Source organism: Lissotriton helveticus, chromosome 12 (genome assembly GCF_964261635.1).
Source record: "Lissotriton helveticus chromosome 12, aLisHel1.1, whole genome shotgun sequence".
Taxonomy (NCBI): Eukaryota; Metazoa; Chordata; class Amphibia; order Caudata; family Salamandridae; genus Lissotriton; species Lissotriton helveticus.
In genome coordinates this window covers 162,433,848-162,458,466 of record NC_136073.1, presented here as the reverse complement: position 1 = coordinate 162,458,466, position 24,619 = coordinate 162,433,848, and the positions used below count along the sequence as shown (strand labels likewise).

General features: G+C 43.9%; 1 long non-coding RNA gene across 1 annotated transcript in view; it reads left to right on the top strand.

Annotated features, from left to right (window-relative positions):
- Window positions 1-18,385, top strand: part of LOC144798632 (uncharacterized) — a 320,386-nt gene extending 302,001 nt beyond the window's left edge. The window contains exon 3 of the long non-coding RNA XR_013603584.1: window positions 17,808-18,385. This is a non-coding gene — a long non-coding RNA (uncharacterized LOC144798632). The remainder of the gene's footprint in view (window positions 1-17,807) is intronic.
- Window positions 18,386-24,619: the final 6,234 nt, after the last annotated feature.

Sequence of the window (24,619 nt, the reverse complement as noted above, 5' to 3'; positions counted from 1 at the left end):
TGTGCCAATCACGGAGAAGACAGTCACCCTTGACTTCCATGGCATTAACGACGGTAGTTCTTGTGTAAGCAATGGCCCCCTCTATTTCACTTCAACTCAGCTGTGAAACTTTTATCGTGAAGCCAAGTCAGATCAGATGAACTTGAGGGATGTGATGAACTAAAAGGGAAAGAAGGGTGTAAGGAAGGACAAGCGAGTCGTAACATTTATGACTGTAAAGAATGATACGTGTTTTTGAATGCATGCAGAGGTGGATGATAGGAAGGAATCCGATGCATGGCTGCTTGAAGCAAGGATAGTTGGAGGAGAAAGAAAAGATGACTGCCTGTGTGGGTGAATCAGAAAATGCATGTGTGGTGTGCATTGCAATATATCATTTGGGTGAAAGTGAAATGCAAGTCAAGACGGTGGTTTACCAAATAAAATGAAAAGGGTGTTATAGGTTGTTGAGAAAAAGTAAAGTTGGTACAGTTAAGACATTAAGAAGAATGATAGACGTTTACCTTGGAAGCATGGATGGTATCTTCTTCCTCATAGATAGCAGAGGTGTATATAGAGAAGACGCTCAGTGGATGAAGAGTGTTACTTTGTTTGAACAGCATGTCCGTGCCAAAGTAGCAAAACAGAGGAAATCCAAATACTAGAAGTTGAGATTGTTCAGAAATTCTCCCTTTACTATCAGTACAGTAGTTTACTTTGCAAGCACAGCATATATTGTGTATGTATTGTATAGTTGACATTATATCAAGTCAAGTCCATTCCTCCGGCAATTATCGGTACCACACCTACTCCCTATGTTAATAATTTTCTTTCAGCTGTGTCAATCATGGGTGGACTATCGCTGTTGTTCACTCAATCTATCACAACAAAGCACCTAAAGTCATCCATCATATAAGCAAAGATCATGTGATCGGCTGGATACATGATCAGAAATGAATAATCTTCATTTTCCTTTTGTAGTACTGAAGGCCCGGGGGGGGGGGGGCGCAGTGCGAAATATAAATTACATTGAGCAGTAGCCCTTGATGTAACCGAGTATGGCCAGTGCCACCCCTATGGAAAATTAAGAGCTTCCCTATCCCCACCTGCATGTGCTGCTTAAAGTAATGCGAGTCTGCGTCATCATCATGGCTTGTGTCTGTTTTTCTTGGGTGCAAGCTGACTGAGCTGGCATTATGCCGGTTACCACAAGTTCACGTACAACAAGTAATTTCTTTTGCAAAACTAGAGAAAAAGAGAAGAATGGTGTACTCTCTGACTCTCTGACTATGTAGTGAGTCCATAGTGCCGCTAGTAGAATTCCTGAAACTCCTACTAATGTTACAGGCCTACAAAGACGGCGTAAAGATACATGCCAAAATGTTATACTGTGCTTGCAAGTTGCTAGTGTTTCTGTGAGACAACTTTCTGTTGAACTATTTGTGTTATTGTTAAGAGTATTGCTTACAGTATTTTTCTTTCTTTTCATATAGATGCTCCACAAAAGCTCACCCGAAAGGAGATGGCTGTCCGTGCCAGGGCCCACAAGCTGGAGGCCATTTGTGCCGAATATCGCCTGCTGTGGGCTCGGGAACAGGAGGAGGAGGCAGCAACAGCTGCATCTTCCTCTAGTGCCCCCGGGTCCACCAGCCAGCAGCCTCCAGCATGGCGCCGTGGTCCGACAGCCTCCCGCTGCCGCCGCTCAGCTGCAAGAACACCAGCAGCTGCTCCCCCCTGAGCCTGGATGGCAGGCCTGCGCCGGCCAAGCCGCCGAGTGGACTACCTGGAGCGCACGGTGGAGAAGCAGCAGCACCAGCTCCGGGACCTCCGCAGAGAGCTGCGGGACCACCTGTCCACAGGACACCGCCGGAAGTGACTGTGTCCCTTGCCCCTTTTTTAAAGACTGTTAGGGGGGGTGGGAATTGGGAGTTGGGGATTCTATTTCTGAGGTTTTTTTGCAGGACATTTGAAATGGACAATTGTTGGGGTTAGGTAGGGGGGTGGTTTGGGTCTATGGACAACTTTATTTTTGCTAGGGTAAATATATATTTATTTATTTTACATACTTCAACATAGTGTATGCGTTCATATTATTTTGTGGGGTGGTGGGCGGGGGTTACTGCACGTTTGGTTTCTTCAAACTTACCAGCATGAATTATCTAAAACGTCCAAAAATGTAGAAAAGTGCCACTAATAGAGTTAGTGAATTCAATTGGCCTACTAGTACTTTACTAGTGCTACTGTCAGTCTCTCCTCTCCTCCGAGTCCTAGCCCATTATTCTACCTCCCCAAAATGCTTATCTTACCTGTGATTCGTGTTTGAGAATAGAGCTAGGCACAGCGCTGGCTGCATGGCAAATGGCGATTACGGTTGCCCATGAAATCCATCCAGGACAGAAATTCCATTGTTGTGGCGGTAGTAGGAGTGGTACCAGTGATAGTAGTAGTGGTGCCACACTAGCAGTAGCAGCATATGAAAAACAAAGGAAAAAAATGAGACATTGAGTGGCCTGAGAGGAGTATTAGAAGGAACAGTATATTTGTAGCCTAAGCAATGCTGAAGATAAGTATGGGGAAAAAAATTTGCACGGATGATTATGGCTACAACAAGAACAGTGACACAGCAGCGTAACAAGTTTGACATGTAGGAGGATGATGTTGACGATGGATCCAATCAATGGTGGGCATGAAAATCAGAATTGATGTTAAAATAGTTACTCATTGGTGTTTTTTTAAGTAGAATTACAATATCCTAGGATTCATCTAGCTGCCTTAAATTAGTTTTGAGGAGGTTGCTTGCACCTTATCCTCCCCAGCAAGTGTGTGGAATTATTGCTGTCATTTAGTCACACCTCAATGAAAACCACACAGCCCGGGGGAAGAGGGTTAGGGTTTGAAAATTGGATGGGAATGGGGTTTTTTGGGAATGTTTTGTGGAGAGAGGAAAAAAACCACAGCATGGACAAACAACAAATGCAGAAAAAGAAATCTTTGGATACGAAGATATCCATAAATCTTTTAAGGGACATAAAGGAAGTGCATGCATGAGGTCGTTTGCTAAATGGATGGTTCGGTTACTGAAAAGTAGTACTAACTACAACTTACTAAGTAGTACTAAACTATTAGACAGTACAGGGCTGCTATAATTACACAATTTCACTCAGAGAGAGAATGCCTTAGTAGTACATCACATTAGTTTTAAAAATAGCAAAGAAAGTTATGAAATAGCGGTAGGGATGAATTTGAAGCTGAGAGTCACACTCATAGAAGTTCACAACAATAAGTTATTTAAAAGATAAGGAGAAGTGAAGAGGAAAGGATACTGTAACTGTATGTTGTTGTTGTCCTGTTCAATTTGGGAAGTTGCATGCATCCAGCCATTCCTCTTATTTGCGGTAGTCCTCCATTCCATCTGACGCTCCGTCGATCAATCTTGGTGACCAGACACACTGTCCACTTCCTGCCTGGCGGATGCGGAATTGCGGATTGATGTTGTTCCCATGGCACAAGGTAAAAGCCGGCCTGCAATTGTTGATGGAAAAACAGGAAGGGATATTAAAACAGCACTGAGAAAAAATATAAGGTACGGTGTGTAGTGCAAAAATAACACTTTCAGAGGCGACAGTATTACATACAGGCATCATTTCTAAATTGCGTACTCTGAGTCTCCTTTTCAAGGATAGTAATTGCACACAGCAGGCCAGGGCCATGCAGACGGTCAAGGCAGGCACCACTGAAGGAAACCACCCTGATGATGTAGCATACCTCTTTGACACAGACAGACAAAGCATATCTAATTTTATTCAGCAAGCCACATAGCCACAATTTTACATGAACTGCTGTCTGGTCTCTGGCATACACTACACTGGCTTGACCACTCCCATACCACGACTAGACAGACATGTAGGTCTGCTGTGGTTGTTGTTGACTTTTTTTATTTTTTTTGTTTTTTGCTGAGTTTTATATAGCGCGAACTAGACCCGAACCGAATCAGGTATCAGAGCGCTTTACATATCACCAGTTACGTTACATGAGGACACACATTCATTTTTTTATTTTTTTAGGCACGGGGAGATTACGTGATTTGCCCAGAATCACAAAAGGTTTTATTTTGGGCGTCGTTACCGAGACTCGAACCCAGATCCCCAGGTCCGAGGTCGAGCGCCCTAGCCGTTAGGCCAATTCCTCTCCCAATTTGTTTACCTGTTGTTTGCCACTCACGAAACGGCCATATTTCCTCCGTAAACCGACAATGATAATGATCCATCCATTCCAGTGAGTGACTGTGTAAAGAATAAAGATAATATGTAACTTTAATCATCAAGACTCATCATCATCATGGTATGTTATTGGCAAACTCAATGTTGTCTACACACTGAGTCCAAGGACATTTTCCATACTGAAAAATGCAACGTAGTGGCTGGCCCCTGCAGTAGAAGTACAATTTGTATTAAACAAGGTAAAAGAGGACACTTGAGTTACATTTAGTGTGTAAAAGATTAAATAATAATAACAGAACACATAGATATGATTCACTTCATGCACAACAAACAAACAACAATTGCTTTAATCAGAGCAAGACAGCCAGTGTTGTCCACCACTGCATGCCATCTCATCATTCATTACCTGTTCCACTTGTCATCATTTTATTTAAGTGAAGGGCCACAGGGCAGCCTCTCGTGCCAATTTCAGAAGGTGCAGTCAGAATAGTGAGTCATTCCAGTCCCACTTCTTTTGAGGGGACTCGTGTACGGACTGAAGCGACAGTTTCTAATTTCTGCGTAATCCGGCCATCTGCCTTGAGGGAAATGGATAGGGGGAGTCCTGAGGAGGAGGATAGAGGAGCAGGACTGAGTTGTGAACTTCAGGAATGCAGACAGCGGCACCTTCAATATGGAAAATAAGACGAAGACAGTGCTGCTGATGGATTTGGTGTGATTAAAGTTTTGTTGTGCTAAAAGTTGCAAATCAAAGAAAGACACACAGAAATAAAAGTAAAAAAGGATGGAAGAAAACAAAAAGTACGTTTTTCAAGCCTCGTTGTCAGGGAAGTAGAGCTCGTCCTCAAACTCTGTGAATTGAATATGGAGTAGGTCAGCTAACAGAGAAGAGCTTCCGTCACCTAAGTAGGTGTCCTCTTCTTCCTGTGTGGATTCACGTATTTTGTATTCTGGTGCTGATTCATCTTGATCATCAGCGGCAAAAGTGGCCTTACGGATAAAGATGTCTGCCGGGCCTCTCTCTAGTTTACCGAGGACTCGGGCGATGTTGTTCTACGACACTGGACACAATTTTCTCGAAGGCGGTACGAGCCTCCCTGAGGCAAGCCTCGTTCCTTGAGACATCTTTATCCGTAAAGCCACTTTTGCCACTCCACCCTATCGGGACACCTTTGGTTTACCCTGCAATTTGGTTCTTGGACATCCGGCCCAGGACATCTTTGGGATTTCTTCCTATATCGTGTACTGAATTGTATGGCCGCTTATTACGCTTTAGAGAAAGATCTTTTCTTCTTTTTACATCTACAAATATACGTCCCTTGAGGCGATAGACCGTATTTTTGGCTTGGAATGGGGTCATCCAGATAGGCCTGTACCATCCATCCAAGGGCCTCCCTGGGTGGTGCTCCACTTTGCGTACCATGTGTTTCCTTTGCATCAACACTGGAGCGAGCAAACCCTTGCCGAGTTATCCAATCCGCTTCCGACAATATTATGGCTGGGCCTGGTGCAGGTGATGATGACGAGGATACTGTTGCTGCTGTCGATCACAGCTGTGAGGGAAAGTGACTGCCTTCGGCCACAGAAGTGGGCCTTGACGCCGATGGCCTGCTGCTTCAGTAGTACTTGTGGTGTTTCCTTCAATTTCCTGCCGCTCTTTTTCGAACCGAGTGGCTGACACAGCTAGCCAATGTTTGTACTTTGAAACATCTTCTCCATCAAAAGGAATGAATACTTTTCTGGTCAGTGCCTTTTTGTACCGTGGGTCCAGAACAGTGGCACAAATGTAATGTTGTTCTGAATGTATTTTTTTAAGCCTTTCATAGACTAGTAGGCGGCTTAATAAGCTCTCCGCCAACCGATATGCGTCTTGTTTGTGAACATCAGCTTGGAACGTTGAAGACACCGCCTTCAGTTGTTGCTCTAGCATGAACAACAATGGGATAGCTTTGCCCAAACTACAATCCTCCCTGCTGACTTCACGGGTGAAGACCTCGAAAGGACGAAGCATGTCTGTCAGGCTTTGAACTAGGTCCCATTCCTCCGGCTCTAGCCTCATGTCTTTTATAGGAGCAGACCGTATGTTAATTCTATTGACATACTCATTGAATACCTTGTACTGCTCAAACAGACGTTCAAGCATGTAGAAGGTTGAGTTCCAACGTGTTGCCACCTCCTGGATTAGTCCTTTGACTGGGGGGAACATCCTTTACAATGCAACTTTCACTCCGCACTACCATTACGACGCAGCTATTACAACGCAAGTCGTTACAACGACTTGCGCTGGAGGGCGCTGTAGAATAGGGAATAGTTTAATTTTCTATCCAACACCTTCCCTACTATCCACGGGTACTGGAGTTGGAATAGAAAATTAAACTATTCCACTTACCAGCGCCCTCCAACGCAAGTCGTTGTAACGACTTGCGTTGTAAAAACTGCGTTGTAATGGCATGCGGAGTAAAAGCATGCATTGTGATGTCATACATCCTTGGCTGGCACTCCACGGCTACATTGAATGATCCTCATCTCCTTCCGGGCCTTAAAAGAATGGCTGAAATGTGTGTAGATTCTTCAGCAGGTGGTCAGTAACTTGCTGACTGTGTTTTCTCTTTTCAAGAAATCTTGCACAACAATGTTATTGCAGTGCGCCAAACAGGGCACTCTGAAGTAGCCACCATCATGCATGGCCTTGACTATATTACTGCCATTATCCGTGGAAACATAACCAATCATGCAACTTCTTGGCACCAGCCATTTAGAGACCTTACTCTTAAACTTATCCAAAATGTTTAATACAGAATGAGATTTCTCCATGGCAAACATGGCTACTGTTGCATGTTTCCGACTTGCTTGAAAAATTGTGGCAGGGTCAACACCTGTAGACATCTTTTCTCTAACCCCTGCAAAAGAGACCCAGTGTGCAGTGATTCACATGTAATCCACGGCTTGGCAACTGGTCCACATGTCTGTTGTCAGGTGGATAGTGTGAAGAGCACTCTTCTGCAAAGCTGACCCAACCACTTCCAGCACATCTTCATGTAGTGCTGGAACTGCAACTCTGGCAAAATAGGACCGGCTAGGAACCTTCCATTTAGGGCAGACTGTTGCCACAAATTCTCGAAAACCCACCGCTTCCACGAAAGAAAAAGGGAGAAGGTCCAGCGCTAGCATTTTAGCCAGCTTTGCGTTATACAGACGTTCCATTGGGTGGTTGCGTTCAAATGGCGCCTCCGACCAAAACATTCTTTTAATGGTGGTCTGGACCGTTTTTAAAAGTGATGATGATGATCCAGACTTCTTCAACCCAGTTAGGCTCATTGATGTACTTTTTCGCATTGGTGTCTCTCCCAGACTCTTAGTGTGCCTCATGCATGTTGCTGGGGTAGAGGGTGTGGGCGCTACCACTGCAGTGCTGCTGCCAGGGGTACTGGGTGTACCAGAAAAAATGTCTGTCGCTTCTTCACTTCCCCCCTGCATGATCAGCCCCTCATAATCATCAGATGCAATATGAATGGATACATTTGGATTTGTTGTACGTGTGGTTTCCCGGATCTTCTTCATGTACGCCTCCCAAATGATAGTGTGGTGTTTTTGGAGATGACCTCTCTGGCCTCCGGTACCATAGTTGGTACCAAGCTTACCCCGACTAACTACAGTTTTACAAATCGAACAAACCACCATGTTTTCCGCCTTTTTGCTAACTCTATAAAAGTCCCAAACTGGGGACTGGAGACGTCTGCTGGTGGTGGAGGTGCTACTTTTAATGCCAGATGAATTGGATGATGGGCGTGGCTGAATTGGACTTTGTTGTGCACTTACAGCACCACTACTTGGGGTAATAGAGGTCGAGCTGGATGGAGGTCCCTGCCGGCCCTTCTGACGAGAAAATATGGAAGCTGTAGGTCGTGTTGGTGAAGTAGTTAACTGCATTGGTGGTGGTACAAGTGCCACGCCGCCCACATCACGCTCAGCAGCAATTCGGGATAGGGTAACAATTTCTGTCTGCTGCATGCCCGCTGGGCCTGGAGTGACAACTGTGATGACTGGGTTGTCATCAGACTGTTCATCAGCAGCAGAATACACCACTTCTTGTTTGTCGTCATCACCCATAAGTGGAAGCCATGCGGGAACCTTCCTTTTAGGCTTGGCTACCTTTGTCGGCTCATGGCGTGCCTCACTCTCAGACTGCATTGGTGGGTTCCAATCAACATCAAGATCATCAGAAGGAAGGGGGCTTGAAGAAGAACTTGTAGTAGCCCTCCTTGACCTTTTTCTTGCTGGGGATCTGGAAGACAATGGATCATCCTCAGGAGGAGTGGCTTCCTCGGATGATACCTCCGCTTCAATCTTGATTTCCTGATGTACCCCTACTTCTGGAGGAACAAGCATTGTGGGCAGTTGTGCCGATTCATGCGCCTCTAGTTGCGCCTCTCCATGCGCCTCTCCTTGCGCCTCTCCCTATGCCTCTCCTTGCACCTCTCCTTGTGCCTCTCCTTGCGCCTCTCCTTGCGCCTCTCCTTTTGCCTCTCCTTGCACCTCCACTTGCACCTCCACTTGTGCCTCCACTTGCACCTCTCCTTGCGCATGTACTTGTACTTGTACTAGTTGCACCTGTGATTGTCGTTGCAGCTGTGGTTGTTGAACACTCGTCAGATGAGTTACACCCTGCGCTGATTCGATGCTACTTTCTTGCGATAAGCCAACATCACTGGTCGATGGTGATTGAACAATTAAAGTGGCTGCCTCTGCAGCACTCATGGCCTTGGACCTAACTTGGCGTGGTGGCACTGAGCCCAATGAAGCGGAGGTGCTGCTCCCAGCTTGGTCCCCGGCGGACCCCGCTGCTGCAGGCGTAGTTTTTCACCCCCAAAAAAGTGTCTGTAGGCACACAGTCTCCTTGGTAAGTGGCGCCACTTGCTTCTTCTACTCCTTCTTACTGGCAGAGGCACTGGCAACTTTCTTGGTGGAGGAGCTAGGGCCACCTTTCATTGGGCCCATCTTCTTCAGATGTCAGAACAGCAGGCCACAGTTGCACGAGTTGCAGAGTTGTCTGTGGCCACACGTGATGTCACATGACGTTGTGCTGCACAGATCGCAGCAGGACTTCTTCCAGGCACTGAAGATGAACGATGACTGATTTGTGGTTCTCTTGTGCACCTAAAAGCAAAGGAAGCCAGAGGAACATCAGTTAAATAAATGTTGCATATGTCGTGCTTCAATTAATATTTGCAACTAGGCATTTATTTTTACAGCACACCCAAAAACGGAAAGACCCAAAATAAAAATGGCAATTCCAATCAAAAATGGATGTTTACATTAATAGAAGAGACACCCCACAGAAAGACTTGGCCCATGCACCACTGAGTACTCCTGGGCATAATGGATGAAAGCAAGGCAAACTGGGTGCAGGCCTGAGCATACTGCCTTGCTTCAAAATGGCCCCTTGACCCCCACCCACATGGCCAGGCCCTGCCTGTACCAGACCTCAAAATGGCCCCACCCACATGGCCAGGCCCCAACAACCCATCAAAAAGTCGTAAAACACACAAAAATCACCCCAATCCAATGCCATCCATGCCCTCAATGATGTTTAAATTCAAGACACCCCACAGAAAGACTTGGCCCATGCACCACTGAGTACCCCTGGGCATAATGCATAAAAGCAAGGCAAACTGTGTGCAGGCCTGAGCACACTGCCTGGCTTCAAAATGGCCCCTTGATCCCCACCACATGGCCAGGCCCTGCCTGTACCAGGCCTCAAAATGGCCCCCACCCACATGGCCAGGCCCCAACAACCCACCAGAAAAACGAAAAACACACAAAAATCACCCCAATCCAATGCCATCCATGCCCTCAATGATGTTTAAATTTAAGACACCCCACAGAAAGACTTGGCCCATGCACCACTGAGTACCCCTGGGCATAATGGATGAAAGCAAGGCAAACTGTGTGCAGGCCTGAGCACACTGCCTGGCTTCAAAATGGCCCCTTGACCCCCACCACATGGTCAGGCCCTGCCCGTACCAGGCCTCAAAATGGCCTCCACACACATGGCCAGGCTCCAACAACCCACCAAAAAGTCGAAAAACACGCAAAAATCACCTCAATCCAATGCCATCCATGCCCTAAATGATGTTTAAATTCAAAACACCCCACAGAAAGACTTGGCCCATGCACCACTGAGTACCCCTGGGCATAATGGATGAAAGCAAGGCAAACTGTGTGCAGGCCTGAGCACACTGCCTGGCTTCAAAATGGCCCCTTGACCCCCACCACATGGTCAGGCCCTGCCCGTACCAGGCCTCAAAATGGCCTCCACACACATGGCCAGGCTCCAACAACCCACCAAAAAGTCGAAAAACACACAAAAATCACCTCAATCCAATGCCATCCATGCCCTAAATGATGTTTAAATTCAAAACACCCCACAGAAAGACTTGGCCAATGCACCACTGAGTACCCCTGGGCATAATGGATGAAAGCAAGGCAAACTGGGTGCAGGCCTGAGCGCACTGCCTGGCTTCAAAATGGCCCCTTGACCCCCACCACATGGCCAGGCCGTGCCTGTAACAGGCCTCAAAATGGCCCCCACCCACATGGCCAGGCCCCAACAACCCACCAAAAATTCGAAAAACATACAAAAATTACCCCAATCCAATGCCATCCATGCCCTCATTGATGTTTAAATTCAAGACACCCCAAAGAAAGACTTGGCCCATGCACCACTGAGTACCCCTGGGCATAATGGATGAAAGCAAGGCAAACTGGGTGCAGGCCTGAGCACACTGCCTGGCTTCAAAATGGCCCCTTGACCCCCACCACATGGCCAGGCCCTGCCTGTACCAGGCCTCAAAATGGCCCCCACCCACATGGCCAGGCCCCAACAACCCACCAAAAATTCAAAAAACATACAAAAATCACCCCAATCCAATGCCATCCATGCCCTCATTGATGTTTAAATTCAAGACACCCCAAAGAAAGACTTGGCCCATGCACCACTGAGTACCCCTGGGCATAATGGATGAAAGCAAGGCAAACTGGGTGCAGGCCTGAGCACACTGCCTGGCTTCAAAATGGCCCCTTGACCCCCACCACATGGCCAGGCCCTGCCTGTACCAGGCCTCAAAATGGCCCCCACCCACATGGCCAGGCCCCAACAACACCCCAAAAATTCGAAAAACACACACAAATCACCCCAATCCAATACCATCCATGCCCTCAATTATGTTTAAATTCAAGACACCCCACAGAAAAACTTGGTCCATGCACCACTCAGTACCCCTGGGCCTACTGGCTAGTATGGCTTTACAGGCACCCCAAAAAAAAAAAAAATCCACATATAACAGTGAGCTAAAATTCCATGACATAAATGAGATTTAAGTTCAACCAAACTCACAGAAACAGTTGTATCATGCACCCAGGACTAACCCTGGGCCTACTGGATACTGGGGCTACCCACAATATATATTTTTTTAAGTTGTGAAAAAGTTTTAAAATAGTAGTTGCAGCAAATGCAATGCCCCAAAGAAACAACACCAACTTACTTGTAAAATCTCAAATCCAAAAGTGATCCAAACTCCAAAGTCCCAAAAGTCCTCAAATACAAATATCCAGCAGCAGCCACAAAAAGTAATCCTTCCAGCTCCAGATCCAAATGAAAAGTGACCAGGACATGGACAAAGCACTGGGAGGACAGGAGCAGGAAGTTGGAGACTCTGGGGCCCTTCCTTCCTCCCACCCTCCCCCCACCCCAAAAATGGACTCCTTGCACAAAAAAGTGCAGCCAAATGTTAATCTGAGGAGTTATTCTGATCAAAATCATCATTTTCAGAAGGTTTTTGCTGCCTGCGGTGGATTTCTTGTGCAGAATTGCAATTTTTGCTAGTTCGGGAAAGCGAGCTATTCAAATCTCCCACCGGAAGTTAGCTGCGCGCCGCATCTACGTGTTCGCAATTGTTTACTCCCGCGATGCGTGATCGCGGGCTCTTATGACGTACTCGCGTTGTCAAACTCTCGCTGTGCAAGATGGCGGGCCGCGATGACGTACTAGCGGTCGAAAAACTCTTGCGCGATCACGCAGCAAGATCAAAAATAGAGCAACACACGCAAACCGGGAGAAAAACAACTCAGAGAACTCAGAAACACGGTAAGTCAACGCAGCGCGCGCGATATTGTATTTTTCAAGCGCAACCAAGCAAAAAAATCCACCAGCTTGCGAATTGCGGATTTTTGGGCTAATGCGCGCGATTCGTGGACCGCAAAATTGCCAAACATCCGCAAATTCCGCAAGCGGAATGGATTTTACACCCATAGTTAGTTATAGGACTTCTGCAGGATCACCAATACATAATGCAGAATTCGTGAGAATGTTGATTGATGCAATTCAACTGCCTGACAAAATAACTGTGGTGAAGTGTGCAGCTCACATAAAGGGGGATGATTACATCACCCGAGGTAACAGGTATGTAGACTTAATTGCAAAGTACTGTGCTAAAAATTCGGCCCCAATTAACAGGGACAGAGAAAAAGAACATGTTTCAAGTCCTTTAATGCTAACCACAGTAGTTTAAACTTGGCAGGAAGTGAGGCAAATGCAGGAAGTAGCTGATGAGGAAGAGAAAAATGTCTGGTTAAAAGCAGGATGCAAAGAGAGGAAGATGAAATCTGGGTTTACAAAGATGAGAGACCAGTAGCATGATCTCAAAGATGGCCCGAATGTACCATGGTCAAGCTCATGTCGGGAGAGATGCCATGCTTCGTCTATTCAGACAGACGTGGTACAATCCAAAGTTCAGAATAATTGCTGAAAGCTTATGTCAAAGTTGTCTAGTGTGTCAGCATTTTAAACCAAACAGGAAAACAATTGTGAGTCTGGGAACCATAGGACGGGAGGGAGGTCCATTTACGCGAATGCAGTTGGATTTTATAGAACTTCCACCTTGTAACCGACTCAGATATGTTTTGGTGATCATCTGTTTGTTTTCTCAATGGGTAGAGGCTTTCCCCAAGAGGAGAAAAGATGGGCTAACTGTTGCAAAATTGCTTTTACGTGAAATAATCCCAAGGTTCGGATTTCCAGTGACCATTGAAACTGATCGTGGTCCACATTTCCAGAATGAACTCATGCAAATGGTATGTGAAGCACTGGATATTCGCCAGAGAGTGCATTGTGCTTACAGACCTGAGGCTTCAGGAGTGGTTGAGCAAGTAAACGGAACAAGTAAAAACAGGATTGCAAAAATGTGTTTGGCAACAGGACTAAAGTGGCCAGATGCCTTGCCACTTGTTTTGATGACTTTAAGAAGCATACCTGAAAGAAAAACTGGACTAAGTCCACATGAGATCTTAATGAGCCGGGTGATGAGACAAGCATTTGTACCAGTTGATAAATTGTTAACTATTAATGATGACATCATACTGGATTACTGCAAAAAACTGTCTGACGTGGGGACTTCTGTGTTCCATCAGGTGGGAACTGAATCAAACACGAACGAGAAAGATCCAGCTCATGACCTAGTTCCTGGAGACTGGGTCCGCAAAAAGGTTCACCGCAGAAGAAACTGTTTGGTGCCTCGTTGGCAGAGACGAGACAGGTCATATTGGTTAGCACTACTGCAGTTAAATGTGCCGGAGTAAAGAGATGGGTGCACGTAACGTAAGTCATACTATCTGTGTGCCTGAACCTGAAAATCCAAACGAATAAGGTGAAAGCACAACTGATTCTGACTCTTAAGGTGAATCAGAGAGAAGTCCAGATACTGAAGATCGACAGGAACGTCGATATCTGGAAGTATCAGATGCTAGCTCTGCGTCTGAAGGAGAAATTGTTGAAATACCGAATTCTGAAGATCAATCTGAAGATCGAGAATTGGTAAAGAATAACACCAGTAAGGACACTGAGCAAAGCAACGATAAAACTGGTGATCAAGAAAATCCTGAAGAACAGTCTGAAAGCTCTGGAAGCAGGAACGAAAATCCTGACACTGGAAAAGAAGGAAGAACTCATGATAAGGATGAGATTCCAAGTGCCAGCATGGAGATGTTCCTAACAGAGTGAAAGAACTGTCAAAAGAGAAAACTGACTCTGAAAAAGGGAAAGACATTGTAAAGTTTCTCATAAATGAAACTGTCGAAGAGACTGAAAGTGAAACTGACGACAGTGCAGATGGAACTTCATTGAGAAAGAGTCCAAGAAAAAGGGCTTGTAGAGTGGAACACAACACCACGCAGCCTAAGACAAAACAAGTTTGTAGAGGAGATAATTGGCCTAAAGGAAATGATGTACTAAGATTTAAGCTGGTAACCAAAGAAAGAAAGCCAGAGGACCAAGTTAATGAAATAACCAGTCAAAGAGAGTCATTGGGAAAAAGAATAGAAGTTATCCAACGGCCAAAAAGAGTGAGAAAACCAAATCAGAAGTACAAACCACCTGAATGGACATACATAATATTGCCTCCAATTGAAGAGGTAAACAGCAGTCAAGAGAATCTGAACTGCCCAAAGACAAATTGGAAAAGTGAGTAAAGAACAGAATTACAGAGAAAACTGGTAATTGATCAAAGAGATAAGGCAAAGGTAAAACCTGAAACCCTGATAAAAGAGAGGGCACTGTAAGTGAAAAATAAAAGTTTGTAGGTGACACAAGGTCGAAGTAAATCTGTTAGAAAAATCGCTGTGTAAAAAAAAAGAAAAAAAAGGTTAGCAATGAGCATAAAACGAAATGTTCTATTTTTAGAAAATGGTGTAGATCATGTTTGATATGTACTGGATTACTAATATTGATATGGATAATCTTAGCTATTGTCATTCCTTTTCAGGATAACTTAGTGAAATTGAAACATAATGTGAGTTCAAGAGAACAAAATGTGGAATCAAAATCTAACAAGCAGCATGCATATAGGCCAGAAATACATCAGGATAGTTCTATTAGTGATTTCACTAAGAATACATTTTCGAGATTGTTATCTGAGTATGTCAGGACAATGGATGCTAGTGACTGTTATGTATGTGTAAAGTTACCTGCGTCTGTTTCTGAAGGGGTGACATATCACCACCTTCCGCTTACATACGGAGTCACGTGTAGTGTGCGTGCAAGCCTGTTCTATCAAACAGGAAAATTAGAATATCATTATTCTAATTCAGATGAAGTTTTTGCAAAATTGAAAATCGATAATGCACTGAATAAGAAAAAGCCAGCCACAGTAATGGGAGAATTCTTTTTAGAAATAGATGAATTGAGCCACGATTATGCTTTTAAAAATAATTTGACGTGTAAAATGAGAGTGGAAGAGAAAGCATGTTTAGATATGGTTAAGGAAAGAAGAATTGCCTATAAACGTAAAGAAAAAGTAAAGCATGAGAAATCGAAATTTTGGACATTTGATGACGAGAATCTTGATCAAAGAAATGTGAATGTAGCGATATATAGAGATACTCCATTGTTAGGGAAATTTTGTATTAGGAGAGACAACACTGTGTATGACAATTATTTTGTGGGAGCAAGTCAATGTAAAGATACTTATAGAATCTTAGGGGGTTGAGGATTTAAAGGGGGAAAAGATCCAGTTTTTCCTGGTATTTATTTTATTTGTGGAAACAAGGCTTAGTGGCGGGGACAGCAGAGAGGCGCGTAGGTAAACCAACCTTGATACTCGGCGAAACTAATATGTTTCAACGCTGAACAAGCCTTCCCTCTGCCCCCTCGAAGTCTCTGAGACCCGCATTAGGAGTCTCCTGCTTTTTCCTCGCCTACTTTAGGTTTGAGGCATTGCCTACTGCCGATTTTTGCAGCAAGGCCTCAGGAATCTAGGACTGGATGCACGTTAGTGTGTGTAGACCATCCATTTTCCTTTTCCTGACGAAAACCTGGGATTTACCTTTTACAGGTTGAAACATGTAGACCATTCACATAGATACTCACTGTCATTATTACCCATCAGTATCTTTTCACTGTTTTTAATATTGTCCGGTAACTTAGGATTAAAGTTTTCTCAAAAAAGTCATACCAGGACAATTTTTAACACAAATTCTTTTTTGCACTATTCACTCACAAAACCAGCTCCACTGTAGTTCAGGTGTCACAGCACACCCTGATGGGATTCGGCCGTCACGGTGGAACCCCAATTATGAAGCATGTCACCAACCAGGTTAGTGAGTGAGGGTTTGTTTAACAAATGGACAATATCCCTTTGTTTCTCTGACATCCCATTCAGAACCTTCCTTTAAGGTCCTTGTGGTGATACTCCTCTCTTGTTATTTCTATATTTAAGTCCTGGGAACTGGGAGTACTTTCCATTCACATATGTGATAAATCCCTCACTCTCTCCTTTTGTTTATACGAAACAAGGCTTATCACAGATTACCGGACCACTGGTATGGGACTTGCTACGTGGGCTTGGTCTTTCCTAAAATCTTTCATGTAGATAGAGGTACTAATGGCATACATGAGATAGGTAATCCTTTAAGTCGTAAAAAAGAGAGAGTGTAATCGAAATAATAGGTGATGTTTTTGGAGCACTGATACCAGCAGTGGGAATATCTTTCAATGCAAATCGAATTCAAAGATTGTTAACGATAGTAGATCGTTTGTCAACAGACACAGCCAGTGGATTTTTAATGGTAAACACCGAAATGATGGCTATGAGAACTAAGGTAATGCAAAATCGTCTTGCTCTTGACATAATATTAGCAAAAGAAGGAGGAGTTTGTGGAATTTTGAAGGTACAGCACTGCTGCACCTATATTCCAGACAAAAGTCAAAACATTGAAAAGTATATTACAAATATTACAGAGTTGCATAGAGAAATTGAACCACTGGAGGTTGATGGTATTTTTGAACGACTTAGTAAAAGTTTTACAGCAGTTAAACGTTGGTTTCAAGAAATAGGTAGTTCAATTATAGGCAAACTACTAATTCCAGTAAGTGTGATAGTATTAGTGATTTTAATGATAAGATTATGTTGCATATACAGAAAAAGAAGAAATGTTAGAATGTCATTAAAGAAAGTAATCCAAGAAAAACGAGAGAGAGAAAGAGAAAAATGTGATATAGAAATGGAGGAATTCTGAGAAAAAGTCTTTAAAGAGACTAGAGAAAAAGTATAAATACATACTAATCTGAAGAACATCAAACATGTTTTGATAACATTTGCTAAATTTTTGGAGATATTTGGTGATAAAATCACCAAAGGGGGGAGTTGGAGCAAGGTGGAGAAACAATATTTTGTGTACTCCTTGTAAAATCACACTTCCATAATCATAACTTGAACTAATTGAGTGATGTGTGAAATTAACCATCCTAGAATAAAAGTTGCACCTACACAGACATACGTGGGAATTCATTTTGCTTATGTTGCAATCATAATTAACTAATTATGTGATTTTGTCATGTCCTAAACTAATGAGCAGCTTTGAGATAATAAAATACGGCATAAATGTGCTTTTGTTTACGTATTTCGTGGCAAAACATGAAGACATGTAAGCATATCACGCATAAATGTTGTTTATTTCGCTAGGTAACTACTAATAGGGAAAACCTTAGTAAGGGGGAGGTAAACAGAAGGGTTAGTTTCCAAAATTAACGTTCATTTGTGTTTGTTTCTATTATAGTTCCCATTCTGGCCTGAGAGGCCTAGTGAAAACATGGCTGTTTTATTAAACTGCGAATAGAAGATGAACTGAGCATGCGCAGCCCAAGTCCGAGTTTGAATGCAAGCTGCTTGTGCCTGAAGTGAAGGCAGTTCAAGGACAGTGTGGCCTGGAAGAACAGATGGCTGCCAAAAAGGATGAGCACAATGGGTGTGAACGTGAGAAGATTCCAAGAAGTTGCTAAATGAGAACGTGACTAGGCCGGACATTGCCTAAACAAAGAATCTTTGAAAAATTTAGCTGACGGAAGAAAAAGGAATATTGTAATGATGAGCTGATGCTCATCCACCCCAAATTGTCCAATCAGACCTTGAGTTTATGCTGAAAGTTACTCTTTTAGGTAGATAGAGCTAGTGAAATAGGTATATAAAGTGCTATTTTACTAAGGAAAAAACTTATTTTCGATTTCCTTCCGAGATGCTGCCGGTATGCTGATTTTCCTGAGATGTAAGACTCTGAATAATTTTCTATTTCTTTTTGAATGAGGACTGAGCTTCAGATGAGGTTTTTAGTCAGGGAAATTAGGAGAAAATGAATTTTGGGAAGTATCTGTCTTTTGCTAATACTGGCATTCCTGAAATAAAATGTCTATTTATGAATTTTATTTAATAAATGAAAATAACTGTTTGAGATAAAACTCATTCTTTTAATGTCGTTTTTGAATAAAGAAATAAATAAAGTGAAAAAACTTGTAGACATGTTAAATCTGCTTTTAATATAACCCTGGGCGGGCGGCTACGTTCCGTGCACGGAGTGTGCGTAGTGCCGGCTTCTACGCATTTTGCGTAGCAGGCGTAGAATCCGGCACTATGCACGCTCCGCAGACGGAGCGTAGCTGGCCGCCACCCGCCTCCCTCCCGCCCTCCCTAAATACTTTAAATTAAAAGTGTAAAAGAATTAAAAGGCACTTACCTTGCCCGCCGCTGCCCGCCGCGTCCCCGGGGCTCGCTATCTTCATGGCTTCCGTCTTGTGTATCTAATGCGCATGCGCGAGCGGCCGCGCATGCGCATTTCTCACGAGAAATGCGCATGCGCGGTCGCCCGCGCATGCGCATTAGATACACAAGACGGAAGCCATGAAGATAGCGAGCCCCGGGGACGCGGCGGGCAGCGGCGGGCAAGGTAAGTGCCTTTTAATTCTTTTACACTTTTAATTTAAAGTATTTAGGGAGGGCGGGAGGGAGGCCTGCGGTGCGTAGTGGGGCTACGCGGAGTGCGGAGGTGGGCATAGTTTCTCGCCCACTTCACGTAGCTCCACGAAGCCCCACTACGCCCACTACGCCCAGGGTTATTTTAATAAAAATTTGATAAATGGAGAATTAAGCTGTTCTTGAGTTTTCCTACGCCTAATTTTTTACTAGCAGATTCGTCGACCACAGTGGTGGCGTTTCTAAATCAATGTTTTGTTAATAAAAACATGGTAAAATCATTTAAACTGCAGGTGTAAATAGCATAAATATTCTGTTTTAGTTTAAACACTCCACTATGATACAGCAGCTCTCCTTTGAATCTCACCGATCCATGAAGTAGGATGGAAGTGTTTTTGTGAGTGACTGGCGCAGATCTTCTATTCTGAACTGCATCTCCCCTGTACCTTTCAAGCCATCTGTATGTGAAGCAAGAAAGAGTTAAGGAGCGGTCCATCTACACTTTTATAGGGAGGATGCTGCCATGAGCTCCTCCCAGCTAATCACACAAACAGCAGTAAAGCAAGATAACTACACAGTCAGGGGGGACTGCATGGTTATGTTTTTGAGTAATTATTGAAACTGACCTCAGTGACCCATGAGCAGAGCTGTGGCTAATGACTGCGTGCCTAATTATGATGAAGCAAGCTCCATGGCTTGTAGGGGCCCCACAACACGCTTTTCTTAGCTCATTGAATTAAAGTATAAACTTCTGCCATGTGTGAGTGGTAAAGGCTTGTTAATTTGGTTCCTTTTCCAATTCACGTCTGACAACAAGATGAAGGAACCATGGGGCATCGGAAGCTTTGGAAAGTAGCCACCACCCTCAGAGAAAGAGAGAAAGAGGGAAAAGGCCGTATGAGGGGTGGAGAAAACAGCAGCAGGTACAAGGAGCTCAAACGAGATTAATGGCGCCTAAATAGAGCACGTAAAGGAACAGTTACACAGCTAAGAAAAGGGAAAGAAAGACTAGGGTAAAAACACAGAAAGAGCCTGTAGATAAAATTATCTTCCTGGGACAGCAGGTAAAGAGAAATTACATGGGGAGCAGTTAAGCTTGTAACATGGGGGAGAATAATAAAGAAAATGCAGTATTATGAAGTGTGTTTGCCTAATTCAGCGAGCACTTTTGTTCTATTTCTCTATTTGCTTCTTTTATTGGTAAAGTAAGCTTCAAGTGCACATGCAGGTATGACTGAGAGAGCCAGGGTATAATAATTTGAAGCATTTGCACCAGCGCTAATGTAGGAAGAGAGGTATAGCAAAGACATGAAAGGGGTAGCGATAATAAATATGTGAAGAGGCAATAGTGACACCAAAATAAACCACCTATTTATAAAACTGACATGGAAGAAATACTAAAAGTTAACTTCTGAAATTGTAGCCGGTGATAAAAACACTCTCGTTGTCGGCAGGATTCGAACCTGACCAGGGAGAGCCCAATGGATTTCTAGTCCATCGCATTAACCACTCGGCCACAACAACTTACTGAAAGCTTTGTGCAAATAATCTGTATGAAAGTTTTCAAGGTGTCCCACAGCAAATTCCTGACATTCTGCAATGCACTTTTTTAAAAACAATGTTTTTTTCAGCAGGCACATTCTCTCCGCCAAAAAAAATTGCATGAGTATATCTCTAGTTTGAAAAAGGATAGGCTTGCATGCATACTTTCATGTGGCACTCAATGTTTTGGAACCTATTGCACTCTGTTTTCATGCTGCTTTTGGTCAATGGCCCATATTCCATGAGTCTACCATCTTTGAGTATTTGAGACTCCTTTGTAAGTGCTTTATCTTTTTTCCTTGAGGAGCTATCTAAGAAAGGGGTCCGGGAAAGATTGCTTGAATGGAAGATAAAAGAAGGCCCACTTGTCTCAACAAATGCCGGAGAGAAACCTGATGTTTTACTCACTTTATCCTTAGTTCATTTTCGTTAGACCTGGCATCCTTAAGGTGGTATCAACCCTACCTTTTTGCTTTTCATCTCATATTTTTGCTGTATCTTTTTGTTGGCATTAGGACTCTGATCACTTTATCACTAATAATCAGTGCTGAAGTGCACGTGCTTCTTCCCTAAACATGTGTGTAATTGGAGTATACCTGACTGACAGATTTCATTTACCTGAAAGCCCCTTGTAAAGTGGTATACCATATACCTAGGGACAGATTATGCCGCCCAAAGAAGTAGCCTTTCAAACCTGCCTCAAGCCTGCCACTGCATTGCCTGTGTTGCAGTGTACTGCCACTTCCACTTGGCATTTAAAACTACTTGCCAAGCCTTAAACTCAAATGTTATTACATATACGTAACCCCTAAGGTAGGCCCTAGGTGGTAGTCCTAGGGGCATCATGCTATGTAAGTAAAAGGTAAGATATGTACTGTGGTAGTGTGCAAGTCCTGGTAGTACCAAACAGTCTATTTATTTTTTCTCTACTGTGAGGTCTACCCCTCTCATAGGTTAGCGTTGGGTGTTCCCTTATACTTTTTATTTGGTCATTCCATATTAGAGAGGGAAGCTTTATTTATTTATTGATAAATCCTACTTACTGGTGAGGTTGGATTTAACTTTACTATTTTATAAATGTCACTTTTAGAGAGTGAAAATTTCTCTGCACTGGAGTTCTGGACTTTTTGGTTCCGTCCAGAGGTGTCAGGGACAACACCCGAAGACCCCGGAGTTCAACCTGTCTCGGTGCACAAACAAACAGAAACACGGGCTTCTCGATGGTGGCGTCAAAGACCAAAGGTTTATTACTGCAGGGACACAGAAGTCACAGAAACTGCACACGGGCAGTGTCTAGGAGCCTGTTCAATTTGTACAAAGAGGGTTGTTCCTTATATACTAAATATTCTGCTCGGGGCAAATTCTTTACATGTTACCACAGTTCTAAACATTCGTGTCTTAAACAATAAATATTTGGCGTTGCACAGGAATCGTCAACAGTATCTGATGTCAAGACATTACGAATGAGGGGTTCCCACTAGTCCATCATAATCCCATGTCACTTCTTCATTCAAGACCCGGACCGCCTCATCGTAAATTTCGTTACCTCCCCCTAATAAAGGCCCAGAAGGAAAGGAGCAGAGCCAGGTGTGGAAGATAGAAAGACAGGATAAGAGATGTTTGTGGGTCGTAAATGGGCACGGTTACCAGCTTCGGCCGCCTAATCATGATCAGGCTAACGAACACAAGAACCAGTATAGCAGGACTGGCCTCAGGCTGGGGAGGCAGCTCTTGCCGAGTCATGCTGCCACAGCGTTGCTGGCCTAAGGTGCACGTGTCACTCGCAAGGTGAATCGCCGGCTAAAGCCTACGTGTCCTTAAATGAAAAGAGGTCATTGTGTGTCCATTGACTATGTGAGGGCAAGGAATACAAAATGGCTTCCGTGTTCTAAGATGGATACCATGGGTAGAACAGAAATGTGTTTGTAACTGGAGTGCTCTTGCTCGTAGCATAGCGAAAACACCAGGATATACTAAATGGATCATTTGCGGTCCACTGATACCAAAATTATGTATTTACGACAATGTTACAAACACGAGTAAAATCGTCACGGAACCTCAGACCCTCCTTTTGCCCTTACATAGGCAATTACTCAGTCTATATCAGAGTCAGAGTCTAATTCTATGCTCATTAGGTCAGTGACATGTTGTTGTATCATCATCCTGTCTCGTGCCTTTTCTCCTAATGCAGGTGGTTTTCTGAAACAGGTTGCAGCACAGAGACTACACAGAGCGGGACCACATTGGATAATAAGACAGCACGAGAACAGAAATACTAGGATGACACCAATGACCATCAGAACCTTCCATCCCCACGCTGATACCAGAGTCCAAAACCACTCCATGAAGGACCAGTTTCCCTTATCTACGTGTATAGAGTCGGAAATCTTGTGTAGCTTAGAGATTGCTTCATAGACTGTTGGAGCATTATTTGGAATAAAGACACAGCAGCTCGATTGGATCATTCTGCATACCCCACCTCAATCTGCAAGTATTACGTCTAGAACCATACGGTTCTGCAACGTCATGAGACGATCCGCCTGAAGCTCAGCTGTTAAGTTACTAAGGGCACCAGCAGTTTCTGTAATAGTAGATTCAACTACCCGTGTTAGTTGACGTAGATTTCTACTATTGGCCATAGGCCCCCAAAACGGAAGGAAACCTTTGAAAAAGTCTCCAGCTTCTTGACCAGCGGTATCTTCCTTGCTGAAGACACCTCTTGCTACTCTGGTCTTGTGATAATCTGAAGAAGCAGTGTATGTCGGAGGTAACAATCGAGCAATATAACATGAACCTGAGAAGTCAGCAGGCAGCCATGTATAAGCTCTGTCCTGACAGATGAAGTAGGTACCCCTAGCAGTCAGAAAGGCAGGGGAGGAGTTAGACGGAAATACGTAAGTCTCAACGCACTCACTCCTCCCTAGCTGAGCTCTCGGATTTCTCCCATTTCCTTGCAAACAGACTTGACCTCGGTGAGGCACGACCCAAACTGAAGTGGAGCTTTTACGCTTGCTTTCTCCCAAACTAAGGCGATACTCCGTAGAGTTCCAACTCAAATACACCCGTAATTCATCTCTAGGGTAAGATGGAGTATTATTGACGTCTTTAATCATATCAATAATTCCCTGGACTAAAGCTTTGTTGGCTGAGTTGTATTTAGTGGACCGTGGTGGACGCGGAGGATAGGTCTCAAGGGCATATGAAAAAATGGTCTGAAAGGCCTGAAATGATCCATTTTAGCTAAAAGGCAAGACTAGATAGGGAATGCCTTTATCCATAGTGTGAGGTATCAAGCCACACACCCAGCAGTCTGTAGTATTAACTACCAGTTGGTGTTGATGCAAGAGCTGTACAAATGTATTGTTAATAAATTCTGAGCGTCGAGCTTGTTCGTGTTCAGGAAATGAGTGAAAAGAATGCATAGAAGAAACCGTAGAAGTAGTAGGATCAAGGGGGGGTACTGTAGTTACTGGCATAAAAATCAAATGTACGCCAAAGACGATTCCACCCACCAACGTTATCAAAACAATTAAAAATGTAACTGCACATTGTATTAGAAAGCATTTGCTGTGAAGTATTCTGTACAGTCTATTTCTGCGAACATAAATTACATTTTCTTGTTGCAGCTCAGGAAGCTCCATCTTCTACGACCGTTCGCGACCACTGATGATGTGTACGTAGATGAAAATGCCTCTATCAGCCCTGGGAGTTCCCAGAACTAACAGAAAGATCGACCTTGCGTCTGACCCCCGCAGATTCAACTAGGCACACAGCCACGACCCTACGGCTACCCAGACGGCAAGGCAATTTTAAAACAAAAAGAAACAATACAAAGTATTTAGCAAACTTCCTGGCTGGAGGCAATGTATAGAAAATTCAAATCTGAAAATAGGCAGTTTCCTGCTTTATTTGTCCATATTGCGAGGTCGCAAGTTGTATCTCAGTTTTGCAGGAGCTGTCTGATCTGGAAACAATGTATTTTCAGCTGACGTTGCAGTGTTCACGTTCGCAGATGGCAAATGTTCAGCGTTCAAAAGAGCAGTTTCAGGAGGAGAGTCAGAATTTGGTGAATCCGTGATCAGT